A 14,894-nucleotide genomic window follows, 5' to 3' on the forward strand; every position below is an offset into this window, starting at 1 on the left:
GAGCCTGCGCGTCTGGAGCCTGTGCTCCGCAACGGGAGAGGACACAGCAGTGAGAGGCCCGCGTACCACAAAAAAAAAAAAAGAAAAAGAAAAGTCTTTTCATCAAATAGCTGTCCATACTGGGGCGGGGGGGTGGGGGTGGGGGAGGAATGAACATTGACTCTTATCTCACACCATCTGCAAAATTTAATTTGATCATAGGCCTAATTGTAGAAGCTAAAACCATATACGTTCTAGAAAAAAAGAAAAAAAAAACACAGGAGAAAAATCTTTATGGTGTTGGGATATGCAAAGATTTCTTAGGATAGAAAAAGTATGAAGCATAAAAAATACCAATAAACGGGATTTTCATTAAATTTAAAGCTTGCTTTTTAAAAGGTACTATTAAGAAATAAAAAGGCAAGCGACATAATGGCGAAAAATATTTACAATAAATCAGAGTATCTGTATCCAAAATATATAAAAACACTTAGAATTCAATAACAAGAAAACTAGTCACCCATTTTTAAAAATAGGACAAAGTTTGCACACTTACCCAAAGAAGATATGTGAATTATTAGGCACAGGAAAAGATCTTCGACCTCAACAGTCATCAAGAAAATGCAAATTACAATCACAATGAGATACCATTAGACAGCTATCGCAATTTTTTAAATTTAAAAGCCTAATGATACCAAGTATTGGCCAGGATGTGGAGCTACTGCCGGGGGGAACTTACAGTGGTACAACCACTTTGGAAAAGCATTTGACAGTTTCTTTTTAAAGCTAAACAAACACCTACTATATGACCCAGCCATCCCACTCCTAGGTATTTACCCAAGAGAAATGAAAGCATCTGTCCACACAACGATTTGGTGTTGAGTATTTATAGCAGTTTTATTTGTAACCACCAAAATACTGGAAATAACCAAAAGTCCTTCAACAGGTGAATGGGTAAAAAGGTGTGGTAGGTCCACACTGGAATAAGCTGCTATCAGCAATGAAAAGGCATGAACTAGTGGTTCACACGGCATGGATGAATCCAGATACAAAAACGTATATACCATGCCATTCCATCTATATGAAATTCTGAAACATGAAAAACTAACCTGTAGTGACAGAAAGCCGATCCGTGGCTGCCTGGGGTTAGGGATGGGGGAGAAGCACAAAGGGGCACGAAGGGCCCTTTGGGATTGAAGAAAATGTTTTCTGTCTTGATTGGGGTGGTGGTTTCGTGGGTGTTTGCTGTTGACTAAGAAAACGCAGAAGGCTGCACATAAGAAAAGAACTTATTTGGGATCTTTAAGAATTTCAACTTGGGAAACACAGATTTGGGTAAAGCTGAAAGAGTGTTCAATAGAAGAGAAAGAGTCGGGTTTACAAAGGCGAACGCCATGAGCTTGTTTTTGTTTGTTAATTTACCATCCGAACCATTTAAAAAAATATTTGTTTATTTAGTTATTTAGGCTGCGACGGATCTTCGTTGCGGTCTGCGGACTCTTAGTTGCAGCCTTCGTGCAGGATCCAGCTCCCCGACCAGGGATCAAACCCGTGACCCCTGCACTGGGAGCGTGGAGTCTCACCCACGGGGCCGCCAGGGAAGGCCCTGTGAGGTTGTTAAAGTCCGGCAAGAATTACGATTGACTCTGACACAAGAAAGGAGATACTTGTCCGTAAGGGATAGGCTGTCACAAGTTATTTAGGCCAGGGGTCCGATAAGTGTCTTGAGTTTCTGGAATGTTGTGCAGATGTTCCAGACACGTGCATCAAGACAATAAGTGGTCAGAGTTCCGATTCCATCCAGACTGAGATGCATATAAACCCCACTTCCTCAGCGGCCTCCGGTCCATTTAGAGGCTCTCTCGGGAATACTGGTGCCATTTTGATTTTCCTCTCACACTACCTTTGTCAAAATTCATCAAACTGTACACCTAAAATGGTATGTGTATTTTATATAAACTAACCTTTAAAAAGTTGATTTGACAAGGTAAAAGTTACAAGAAGAAAAGAAAATGAATGGGGCACCTTTACCTGGCTCTACCTGGAGAAAGAAAAAGGCAAGAGGAGACCCGTCTAGGCTTTTTTTCAGCTGGAATCATGGTCATTGTGATCTTTCTTAATGTTTCTATCTTGGTCCTAAACTTTTCTTTTGTAGTTAAGAACAGACAACGCCCAGATTAACTGATTAATACTCCAGCCTTCATCTGTCTGGAACAGAAGCTCTCCCTGGAGCTCTGCGGTCACACCTTCTCTTGCTGTCAGCCTTGCCAGCCATATCGCTGCAGACCTGTGGGTTCGCTGGCCACACAGAACCCCTGTGAGTTACAGTCATGAGTTATAAACGTGGAAGTAGCTTCATGTGGACTTCAGTTCCTGTCCTGTGTCGCCCACGACTAGGAAGAGGCCTTGTTGGCCACATCTCATCTCTCAAACAAGCTCAGGCCTGAGTCACACCACCTCAGACCAGGGTCACAGACGGCGTCCAGGGGATTGCAACTGGAAACTCCACGTGACTGAAGTCACACAAGTTCTCGTGCTGCTGGTGACTTGGAACTACTGGATTTAATCTGCTTTCTAAGAAAGCAAAAGTTTTGGTTCTTTTTTATGAGGCTTCCTTTTTTGGAACCTTCTAGAAGGAAGCCTACTGTGGTTGAAGAGTTTCGAGGAAACTAACAAAAGGAAGTTCTCCGAGAGGTGCGTGGGACGTGTATAAAAGGTGTTCTCAATGGCCTTACGTTAAGTAGCGAAAAAGGTGTTAGCAACCTGAAGGAGAGGCTGATTTTTTAAAAAATATTGTATGATGGGAGTCTTACTTCTTTCCCCACTTATTAGCATATATGTTGCTTGAAAGCACACTGTTTTCTATTTTTCTGACATGTTATTCATTAATACTAGTCTTACACTTACCAGCCATGATTCTCTTGCCTTTTGTTTCATTACTGGACTAAAAGTAAATATTTTTGAGCTAAGTGGGCAAGAGAACTGGCAAAGAGAAGTAAGAAATCACGGTCCCCGGGAGAGTGGTGCAGGCCCACGTCTGTGAGCTGTGCCTACTGAGCGCCAGGGGCCCCCTGGACTCACAGGTCGGGGCTCCACACCGGGCAGCCCTGTGGCACCCACGTCCCCCAGGTCCAGGGCTGGGGACCCTAACGTCTGCAAACAGTGGTCCCTTCCGAGGGGAGTTCTTGGGCAAAGCAAGAACGACGGGTAACGAGTGAAACAGAAACACGGGAGCGCTACTCAGCCCGTGAGGAAGGGGAGAGGGAAGGGTGAACCCTCAGGCCCTTTTATGGTCGCTGGGCGCGCACACCGGCAGGTGTGTATTAAACACCACTGCTCCTTACCTAGTCAATTGAATCTACAGGGGAAATGAATCTCAAAGAAAAATCATAAACAGAAATAATTTATCCTCAAAATATTTATCATAGTATTTGTGAGATAACAGAAAATATACATATTGGTCTCTGCCCCCGGTTCCTGGCACGAGGCTCCTGAAAGCCTTGGAAGGTCCTGGCAAGACCACTGGGAGCATCTTCTGTTCCAGTACTAGGTCTCTGACCCTGTTCCTGACACACAGCCCCTAAACCCCTTGGAGTTTCCTGGGTGACAGGAGCGTCCTTTGTTCTCATGAGGCGACTCCAGGTGGGCTTCTGGATGGCTCCCGGCCACCACAAAGACCAAGCCATGACTAGAAGCTCGGAGCTTCCAGCCCCGCCCCGTTCTCGGGAAGGAAAGAGGCCTGCAGGTTGAGTAAACCATCCCTCACGCCTCTGTGATGAAACCTCCGTAAAATCCCAACAGCGTGGCGTTCAGAGAGCTTCCAGCGTGGGGAACACACCCACGTGCCAGGAAGGTGGCAGCCCAACTCCACGGGGACAGAATCTTTCTCGCTTGGGACCCTTCTGGACCTCGGCCCCTGTGCCTCGCCTCTCCATCCGGCTGCTCATCTGTGTCCTGAACCGTATCCTTTCCTACGGGATAAGCCAGTAAACCTGAGGCGTGCTCCCCCCGACTTCTGTGAGCCCTTCCAGCAAATTAACGGAGGCCGAGTTGGGGGCGGGGACGACCGGTTTGTAACAAGTCGGACAGAGGCTGTGGGTAACCTAGGGACCTGCCACTGGTGACCGACTGGCACCTGAAGGGCGGGACGGAGCCCTGGACCTGGGGACCTCGGGGAGTGTCGGGGCCGAGTTCACCCGGAGGACAGCCGGCTGGAGCTGCGGCTCGGGGGCGTGATGGCTCGGGGGCGGGGGGCGGGGAACCCGTCTGGCGTCAGGAGTGCTGCGAGTGTGGCAGGTATCGGAGCAGAGACACAGGAGCAGCGAGGCTTCTCCTAAACAGCGTCACCTATACTGGGGGAGGGAGGCATCATCGAATAAAACACTGCAGCCAAATGATGTAATAACAGATACTATTAAAAGTATATTTATAGAGTTTGTAATAGCATGGGAAAATATTTGTTACAAGTGAAAGAAGGAGGATATAAAATGCAACAATAATTTTTTTTAAAAGCACAAATACATGGAAAAGAGCCTTTAAAATATCACAAGACGTAGCTGGTTGACGTAAACATTGAATTTTCCCTTTTTTCCAATTTGTCTGTCACAAGCACCTGTTATCTTCACACAGTAAGACAGTAAACTCTTTAAAAGCAGCATAAGCTAGACTTCAATGAATTATAGTGTAAAACAGAGGACGTCCCCACCATCTGGTTCCCCGAGGACCAAGCCATGGGGCGCCGGGCGCCCACAGCGCAGCCCGAGGGGAGCGCAGACCCCGGATGGGATGAGGCCTGGGCGCTTTGGGGAAACAGGCCCTTCGACGGTTACACTTTAGGGACAACATTTACAGACCAGATCCTTGCATCTTCCCACCCTTAGGAAAGCGCTAGAGTCATTCACGGGGATACCTGTCCCCGTGACAGGCAGCGACGCTCCACGAGGCCCCCCTCCTCGGAGCGGCTCCCCGGAGCTGGATGAGGGGCAGTCCCCGAATCCCGCGGAAACTCGGGGCGCACGTCGTGCGTCCTTTTCAGGGGACAACAGGAACACCACAAAGACGTCACATCCCACAGCTGACTGATAGCCACAACGTGATCCCAGTAAAGACTCTTTCGCTTTTGGACTCACAGGAGAGCTGCAGGGGCACCAGAGTCCCCTCCCCCGGGCTCCACGCTTCCCGGGACATGAGCCCCTCCCGGAAGGAAAGCGTGTACCATCGGGAACGAGGGTGGCCCTGCTCCGACGCTATTGGCTAAGCCACGCGGCGGACGAGGACGTCACCAGTATTTCGGCAAACGCCCGTCTCTGTCCTGGGAGCTGACCCTGGACCCTCAGGCCGCCACCTGGGACAGTCCCCTTGGTCCCCGTCTCCGTGACCTGGAGGCTTCCGAAGAACAGGCTCAGCCGTCGCCAGCCGCCCCTCCACCTGCTCCACACTCCCCGAGGACTGGCCCGGGGCGCAGGGCACCAGGAAGGACAGGGGGGCACAGCGGTGTCACCGTGCCCCGTCACCAGGGACGGGGACCCTCACAGCTGAGGCAGGTGGCGTCTCCACCGCACAGGGACTCCTTTTCCTTGGCAGTTAAGCAAGAGCTATTTGGAGACGTCCCCGAGACCATCCGGAGGCCCGTCTGCCCGCCAGCCTCGAGCACCGGTCCCCCCGGGCGCCCGCAGCCGCACAGCGGTCACTGCCCGCGGCCCTCCGTGCTGGAGGCTCTGTGGGGAGGACGTGGCCCGTGTTCCCTCACTTCTCAGCGACAGTTCCCCCAGCCTTTGCTTTGCGCCCCAGTGCCGGCAGCATCAGCCCCTCCTTCAGTGGTTCGGCACCCGGCGCTGCCGGCAGCTCAGGTCGGCACCGGCGTCCCCGAGGCCCCGCGTGGGCGCCAGCTGGCCCCTTCCCCGGGGAGAGCCCTCAGGACCCTCACCCGCAGGGCTGTGCTTCTCGGCCCTCAGCGGGCAGTGAGGAGACAGTCCGACCCGCGCAAGCACCCGGCTCTGTGGGCTTCCGTGACTCGCCGTCCGTCTGCGTTCTAAACACACACGCGAGCTCCAGCTCACAGGGTCCCCTCTTCCCCCCTGCAGCTTGTCTCTCCCACAGCAAGGAACCTGCGGGTTCTCATTATCTGCAAGGTATCTCCTCATTTGTTCAACACCGGTAAACATACAGCTTCAGAACCGCTAACCACCCCAGTGAAAAGGAGCCGGCCAGCCGGACGACAGGGTCCGCACACGGAGTTCCTGGGGTCGGCGGTGTGGCCACGGGGCCACCAGGACAGTCACCTTTGTCACGGACTGCACCCCTACATCCTGCTTGATAGCTTTAAAATTAACATAAGTTCAGTCTTCGGGGTGCACGTTTCTACGGGCTTGGCAAACCTTCAAAGTCCCATCCCCACCCTCTCGTTAGCAGACGGAACAGCCCTGTCAGCCCAGACCCCTCAGGCTGCCCCCAGCCCCGCCAATCCGGACAGTTTTGCCCTTTCCAGAACGTCCCACACTTCCCAGTGCGCGGAGGACCCCCGCCACCGCCTGCGTGCAGCCTGGGGCAGTGATGGCTACGGCTGCCTAAACACTGCCAACCTCAGTCAGAATTTCTCTTGGGTGAACGTTAATTTTATTTTTAAAGACAACTTGATTGCAAAAGATCATATGGCAAAATAGACAACAATAGTTAGAAAAACCCTGAAGGAGAAAAGGGAGGGAGCTGGCCCTGCAGATACAGCATCTGTAACTTCAGAAGAGTGGCGCTGGGGCAGCTCCAAAAATCAAGTCAAGTCAAGTATGTTCTCACGTCAGCACAGGAGGAGGGTGGGACCTCAAATCAGTGGGCGAAAGGTGAGCTTTCGATAAGTGGAAGGATACCTAGAGACCTGCGTGGGAAGGGTGACACGGACCCCTACTCTGCCCTGCCCGTCGGCATCCTGCATCAGAGATACAAACGCAGAAATGAAACTACACACGCACTGGCAGAGAACAGACGGAGTCTTCTAAGCTAGGACTAGGAAGGTCTTAACACCCAAATGCTATGGAAGAGTGATCAATTCACCCACGTTTAAACAAAAGAACTTCCGCAAACAAAAACATGCCACAAGCAAACTAAAATACCAAAACGGTTCTAAAAATGATACACTGACTTTAAAAATGTGACTTGTATTGCAAATATCTCTATAATCTGATAGAAAGATGGGCAAAAAAGGCAGGTGCCCCACTCATAAGGAAAATGCAAATGAAAGCTACAGGGACATAATTTCTTACAGGTCAGGTCAGGCTGTGGGCACGTGGAGAGAAATACCACAGTTACTCACATCTAGAAGGCTGCACTACCAAGACCACACAATTTTAACCTGGAAATGATGATAACTACAAAAGACTGAAGACATATCAACTATACCGAAATCCACGGTAGCATAGCACTTTAACATCACATTTTTAAAAATGTGATGTTCACTTTATTTTTTAATAAACTGGATTTTTTAGAGCAGTTTCAGGTTCACAGCAAAATTGAAAGTACAGAGTTCCCATACCCCCTCTGCTACCTCCCCGCCACGCGTGGCCTCCCCCACCATCAGTGTCCACACCAGGTGGGGCATCGGTCACCGCTGAGGAACCTGCACCGACAGGTCATCACCCCCCAGAGCGCACGGTTCACGCCAGGCGCGGCAGTTCACTTTTGGAAGCTGCTTCAGCACTGAGTTCTTACTCTGAAGCCAGACAAAAGAATCACGAATCAGGCACAGATCCCACCTTTCCTGTAGGGACGGTATTTTGGAGTAACCAACTGGTCCACAATGGAAAATTCTTCCTTACAGGCCTGCTCCAGCTGACAACACAATAGGAAAGACAGAATTAGAAATTGCCAGGGACTTCCCTGGCGGTCCAGTGGTTAGGACTCTGCGCTTCCACTGCAGGGGCCTGGGTTCGACCCCTGGTCAGGGAACTAAGATCCTGCATGCCGCGCGGCGCGGCCAAAAAAGAAAAGAAATCGCCGATCTGCCAAGCCCACTGGAATATGGACCTACTGACTCACCAGGGATGTATGCGAAGCTGTGGGGTCAGAGGTCAAAAGCTGACAGGGACTCTGCAGTGGATGGGGCCAACTGGGGCCACCCCAATGTGGCCCCGCAACCAGAAGAAAAGGGCGGTGCTTCTCCGGTCTCCATGCACACTAGCAGCCCGAGGCCCTGGCTGAAATGCAGGCTCTGATTCAGTGGGTCCACGGAGGGGCCTGAGGCTCTGCACTTCTAACCAGCCCCAGACGAAGCCAGCGCTGCAGACCCACACTCCACACTGCGTGGTGAGGGTCCAGCACCACGTATGGAGCGTGGTACCTGGGGGAGATGAGCCTGATTCAATCAAGCCTCTATCAGACTACCCGGTTGCCGGAGCAGAGGAAGACACGGCCGTTCAAGGACTCACAAGGTCAACCCAAAGTGTGGGGTGTCCTACAGGACAAGTGACCTCGTTTCCCCAACAAAGGGGAAGGGGACTTGAGACACGCCATCAAGGGCAACGTGCAGACCTCGCTGGAGCCACAGGGAGCACACCGGCTGTAAAAAGGTGTTTTCTGGACAATTGGAGAGGTGTGAACATAAACTGGAAATTAGTTACTAAGGAATTATTAGGTTTTGTTTTTATATTAGCTACGATAATAGCATTCTGTTTATGTAAAAGATTTACATGAGAAATATAATGTCTGAGGTTTGTTTTATAACACTCAAGCCCCCAAACCAACCAAAACACAAAACAAGTGAGGAGGGAGGGCAAATGGTAAAAGTAATGGGCACAACAGGGTTCACTGGATTACCCTATTTTTATTCAAAATTTTCCTTTAAAAAATTTCATAAAACAAGCTTTAAAAACTACAGCACTGGGGCTTCCCTGGTGGCGCAGTGGTTGGGAGTCCGCCTGCCGATGCGGGGGACGCGGGTTCGTGCCCCGGTCCGGGAGGATCCCGCGTGCCGCGGAGCGGCTGGGCCCGTGAGCCGTGGCCGCTGAGCCTGCGCGTCCGGAGCCTGTGCTCCGCAACGGGAGAGGCCGCAGCAGCGAGGGGCCCGCGTACCGCAAAAAAAAAAAAAAAAAAAAACTACAGCACTATAGGCAACATTACTATTTTTGCTTACCAAGTCGCAAGAAAAAAGTGTAACTTAGAGCAAAAGAGGAAAAAAGCACAGACTGCCTGCTAGTCCATCCCTCTAGATTTCACCTTCCATCAACCATCACTTATCTCCTTAGCTACTGAGCCCACACCCTCCTAGCAGCCCGAGGTCATTTCACAGGTAAGAAGGCCCCCCGCCTTTCACCTGTGAACTCGCCTGCTCATTATTACCAAAGCAGGGTCCCCAGTCCCCTGCTCCCCTCTGCAGAGGCCTCTCCACTTACTGCCCTCACTGCCTTGTTTCAAAAAGGCTTTCAAAAAGGCTCCAACAGAATTCAGAAGGTGTGGAGTCCTTCAGTGCGCTTGGTTTTCCACATCTCTCCTTCAGTCAGAATAGTTCAGATCTGGGACTTCCCTGGCGGTCCAGTGCTTAGGACTCTGTGCTTCCATTGCCGGGGGCACAGGTTCGATCCCTGGTCAGGGAAGTAAGATCCCACAAGCTGCGTGGCACGGCCAAAAAGAAAAAAAAAAACAGATCAGACCCAGCCTTCATTAAGGATTCAAACAAAAAAGAATACCAAACAAGAAAATCCCACCATATTACTTTTCCATAGTCTATTAAAACGTCACTTCATAGAATTTTTGCTAAACCTTTCATTTTCCTGCTGTTTTTACACCCTGTTCTTTTGCTCACACAAACTCCTTTTGGTCTTTAAAAGGAGATTTCAAACGCAGCGCGTATTGGGCAGTTGGACACAGCAGAAATGTGCTCTGATGGGTCTAAGCAGAAAAGTCCCCTGTTGAAAGGACTCTTGAGTAGCTCACAGAATTTCCAAAGGGAATGCAGAATGACGCTGGGGCACTAGCAGGTGTGAGGGGGCGGTAACGGCCGCCACGGCTGAAGACACCACAAACCCAGCCCGCTGAAGACCCTTCACCACTGCCTCGAGAAAAGCCACTTGGCTGCGGCCACAGCTGCCGTCCTGCCAAACACCACGTTCAGGGGCAGCTGGCTTCTCTGCAACCGCTAGCTCCTGATCCAGTCTCCTGGGCTGAACTCAGGCTGAGCTCGCACCTTAGCGGCTGGGAAAGTGACCATCTGGTTTTGTCAGCTTCTGCTGGGTGCTCTGTCTGCCATCCATATTCAGAGGGTAAGGCGTTCTCTCAACATAGGAAGGGGCTTCCAAGGCTGGAAAGCACAAAATTAACAGCTCTTTTGTTTCCATACTCAAGATTATTTGGTAGTTTCTCACCATCAGAAAGTTCAAGAGAAAAGGGAAATATTTTAGAATTTTCCAGTTACATCTGAACTTAACACTCTATTTCATAGGGACAGCTCAGGCTCAAATAATAACCTACTGTACAAACATCATGTTAACAACCTGTTGCTGATAAAGGACTTCACAGTGAAAGCACAGAGACCGCAGATCCAGCACCTCCTCTTTCCCACGGCACACTTCAATGGACAGCACTTCTCTTAAATGGGATCCTGCTTAGACTCTTCCCCATTTGGAACAGCAACAAACAAAAAATCCAGAAAGATGCCTAAACACCTAAACAAGACATCAGCAAATCAACTCTGTAGTAACAGTAGATTTCTGCCCCAAAGAGCTGAACAACCTGTGGACTAAGAATGTTGCCTGCCATGTCAGTAAGGAAGGACGGTGCAGCCATCAGTCACCAGTAATTGCAGCCACTCCCCACCCTGCAGCCTGAGAAAACTCACGAAGGAAACAAGGAATGCCTGCCATCAAGGAGTCATCACATTGCAACTACCCCAGACGGTGAGCCCTGAGGGGACTCAGGATGAGAAAGCACAGGACACTGGCCCCAGAGAGCTGAGGTGCAGATCAAAGGAATGATTTCAGTGAGCCCAGACTCTTGCATCTTTCCATGCATAGAAAAGCGCTAAATTCCTTAACTTGAGATATCTGGTTTTCCTTAATTAACGATAATCTTTTGACATTCCGACTACCTGCCCTTTGTTGCAAAAACTCCTATATATCTTGGCTCCCCCCTCGGAGCAGTTTTCTCGGGGTTGAGATGCCCCGGCTTGAAGTCCTAAGAACGATCCCTGAATACAACATAGCTCTCAACTTTCAGATTGTGGGTTGTTTTTTTTTTCTTCAGTCGACAAAACCCAACGAGCCTGGGGCTCCCTCAGCCTCTTTGCTTCCCTTTTACTTGAAATCCTTCAGTGTCATGACTTTTTCAGCTGATTGTGTTAGAAGGTGGCGGGGAAGGGAAGGGAAACTGGACAGGAAGAAATAACAACAAGGAAGAAGACAAAATCTACAAAAAGCAAACAAATATAAGAACAACAACAACAAAAGTCACAAACATCAAAGCCTATGACAGGTAGTAACCAACACACCTGCACTGAAGGTGAACTGGAGGCACGTTTCCCCAGGAGGTGGGGTTGGAAGTGCTCAACGAAGCAGCAGGGCAGGAGGGCGTCACCTCTCTCTGCAAAGGGCCGGTGTGGCCAGAGCGCGGGCAGCAGTCGAGAAAAGAGAAGAACAGGGCAGAGCCTTTCACCTGTGAACTCGCCTGCTCATTATTACCAAAGCAGGGTCCCCAGTCCCCTGCTCCCCTCTGCAGAGGCCTCTCCACTTACTGCCCTCACTGCCTTGTTTCAAAAAGGCTTTCAAAAAGGCTCCAACAGAATTCAGAAGGTGTGGAGTCCTTCAGTGCGCTTGGTTTTCCACATCTCTCCTTCAGTCAGAATAGTTCAGATCTGGGACTTCCCTGGCGGTCCAGTGCTTAGGACTCTGTGCTTCCATTGCCGGGGGCACAGGTTCGATCCCTGGTCAGGGAAGTAAGATCCCACAAGCTGCGTGGCACGGCCAAAAAGAAAAAAAAAAACAGATCAGACCCAGCCTTCATTAAGGATTCAAACAAAAAAGAATACCAAACAAGAAAATCCCACCATATTACTTTTCCATAGTCTATTAAAACGTCACTTCATAGAATTTTTGCTAAACCTTTCATTTTCCTGCTGTTTTTACACCCTGTTCTTTTGCTCACACAAACTCCTTTTGGTCTTTAAAAGGAGATTTCAAACGCAGCGCGTATTGGGCAGTTGGACACAGCAGAAATGTGCTCTGATGGGTCTAAGCAGAAAAGTCCCCTGTTGAAAGGACTCTTGAGTAGCTCACAGAATTTCCAAAGGGAATGCAGAATGACGCTGGGGCACTAGCAGGTGTGAGGGGGCGGTAACGGCCGCCACGGCTGAAGACACCACAAACCCAGCCCGCTGAAGACCCTTCACCACTGCCTCGAGAAAAGCCACTTGGCTGCGGCCACAGCTGCCGTCCTGCCAAACACCACGTTCAGGGGCAGCTGGCTTCTCTGCAACCGCTAGCTCCTGATCCAGTCTCCTGGGCTGAACTCAGGCTGAGCTCGCACCTTAGCGGCTGGGAAAGTGACCATCTGGTTTTGTCAGCTTCTGCTGGGTGCTCTGTCTGCCATCCATATTCAGAGGGTAAGGCGTTCTCTCAACATAGGAAGGGGCTTCCAAGGCTGGAAAGCACAAAATTAACAGCTCTTTTGTTTCCATACTCAAGATTATTTGGTAGTTTCTCACCATCAGAAAGTTCAAGAGAAAAGGGAAATATTTTAGAATTTTCCAGTTACATCTGAACTTAACACTCTATTTCATAGGGACAGCTCAGGCTCAAATAATAACCTACTGTACAAACATCATGTTAACAACCTGTTGCTGATAAAGGACTTCACAGTGAAAGCACAGAGACCGCAGATCCAGCACCTCCTCTTTCCCACGGCACACTTCAATGGACAGCACTTCTCTTAAATGGGATCCTGCTTAGACTCTTCCCCATTTGGAACAGCAACAAACAAAAAATCCAGAAAGATGCCTAAACACCTAAACAAGACATCAGCAAATCAACTCTGTAGTAACAGTAGATTTCTGCCCCAAAGAGCTGAACAACCTGTGGACTAAGAATGTTGCCTGCCATGTCAGTAAGGAAGGACGGTGCAGCCATCAGTCACCAGTAATTGCAGCCACTCCCCACCCTGCAGCCTGAGAAAACTCACGAAGGAAACAAGGAATGCCTGCCATCAAGGAGTCATCACATTGCAACTACCCCAGACGGTGAGCCCTGAGGGGACTCAGGATGAGAAAGCACAGGACACTGGCCCCAGAGAGCTGAGGTGCAGATCAAAGGAATGATTTCAGTGAGCCCAGACTCTTGCATCTTTCCATGCATAGAAAAGCGCTAAATTCCTTAACTTGAGATATCTGGTTTTCCTTAATTAACGATAATCTTTTGACATTCCGACTACCTGCCCTTTGTTGCAAAAACTCCTATATATCTTGGCTCCCCCCTCGGAGCAGTTTTCTCGGGGTTGAGATGCCCCGGCTTGAAGTCCTAAGAACGATCCCTGAATACAACATAGCTCTCAACTTTCAGATTGTGGGTTGTTTTTTTTTTCTTCAGTCGACAAAACCCAACGAGCCTGGGGCTCCCTCAGCCTCTTTGCTTCCCTTTTACTTGAAATCCTTCAGTGTCATGACTTTTTCAGCTGATTGTGTTAGAAGGTGGCGGGGAAGGGAAGGGAAACTGGACAGGAAGAAATAACAACAAGGAAGAAGACAAAATCTACAAAAAGCAAACAAATATAAGAACAACAACAACAAAAGTCACAAACATCAAAGCCTATGACAGGTAGTAACCAACACACCTGCACTGAAGGTGAACTGGAGGCACGTTTCCCCAGGAGGTGGGGTTGGAAGTGCTCAACGAAGCAGCAGGGCAGGAGGGCGTCACCTCTCTCTGCAAAGGGCCGGTGTGGCCAGAGCGCGGGCAGCAGTCGAGAAAAGAGAAGAACCGGGCAGAGCCTAGAAGCAAATCAGGAACTGGGGAGTGAGTGAGAGGCACTTCAGGAAGGTTCTGGAAGCAGCGAGGCTGCGATTTCCTTCCCTGGGCAGCTTGGGGCCTTTCTAAACCTTCCGGGCAGAGGCCGCCCAGTCCCCCACGGCCTCTAGGACGGGGTGACAGCCGGGAGCCACCGAACCCTCTGAAGCCCCTTCAACCAAGATTGTGTCTAGCTTTACATCCTGTGCCTTGTGTGTTTTTCCAGCACGAGAGGTAACACTCAGTACGCGTGTTCACATCCCCCTCCTTCCTACCCCCCAGCCCGGATTCTCCACGGGCCCCGAGGCCGAGAGACGCGTTAGCATCGGCGTCCCTGCGGAAACGCCCTCTCGTCTCCCGTGGGGCGGCCGCCGTGGGACTCCCACCCTCGGCCCGCGGCGGAGAGCCGCACGTCCGGCCCAAACGCCTCTTTTCATCCGGCAGCCCCAGGCGGGACCCAGAGGCCCCGCAAGGAGGTGATCAGCTGCGCCCACCGCCCGCCTTCCGCTTCCGCCGGCCGGAGACCGGGCTGGGGTCGGAGGCGAGACCCGAGTCACGTGGCGTCGCGGTCACGTGTCAGGTCCAGGTAACGTGCAAGGCTGGCGCAGGGAGCTCGCCTGAGCTCTCTCACTCTCGCGAGATGCACGTGGGTCACGTGACGGCGCGGGCGCGGCGCGGGTTCACGTGACAGACGCCGCCGGTCGTGGGGTTTGTTTCCTGCAGCGGGCGCAACAGCGGGACCAGCTGCCCACACGCCGGTCGGGTCAGACCCCGGCCCGCCCGCCCCCGACCCCGCCCGGCTCCCGCTCGCGCCCATGGCGGCCCCCGGCGGCGCCCGGCGATGGCTACTGCCCCTGCTGCTGTTCGGTGAGAGGCCGGGCTGGGGCTGAGGGCTCAGGGGCTGCGGGGGGAGGGTCGGGCAGGTGTGCGGTGCTGCGC

General features: G+C 51.1%; 1 long non-coding RNA gene across 2 annotated transcripts; it reads right to left on the reverse strand.

Moving 5' to 3' along the window:
- Positions 1-6,055: 6,055 nt before the first annotated feature.
- LOC102989063 (uncharacterized) lies at positions 6,056-14,561 on the reverse strand. 2 transcript variants are annotated; one of them, XR_008619065.1, is made up of 5 exons: positions 14,450-14,561; positions 11,450-11,606; positions 10,151-10,264; positions 9,360-9,575; positions 6,056-7,800 (listed from the first exon to the last, which is right to left on the reverse strand). It is a non-coding gene; the product is annotated as an uncharacterized lncRNA (long non-coding RNA). The 2 variants fall into 2 exon arrangements; XR_008619064.1 differs by having other exon boundaries at positions 14,342-14,561.
- Positions 14,562-14,894: the final 333 nt, after the last annotated feature.

This window comes from Physeter macrocephalus, chromosome 13 (genome assembly GCF_002837175.3).
Source record: "Physeter macrocephalus isolate SW-GA chromosome 13, ASM283717v5, whole genome shotgun sequence".
NCBI classification, from domain to species: Eukaryota; Metazoa; Chordata; class Mammalia; order Artiodactyla; family Physeteridae; genus Physeter; species Physeter macrocephalus.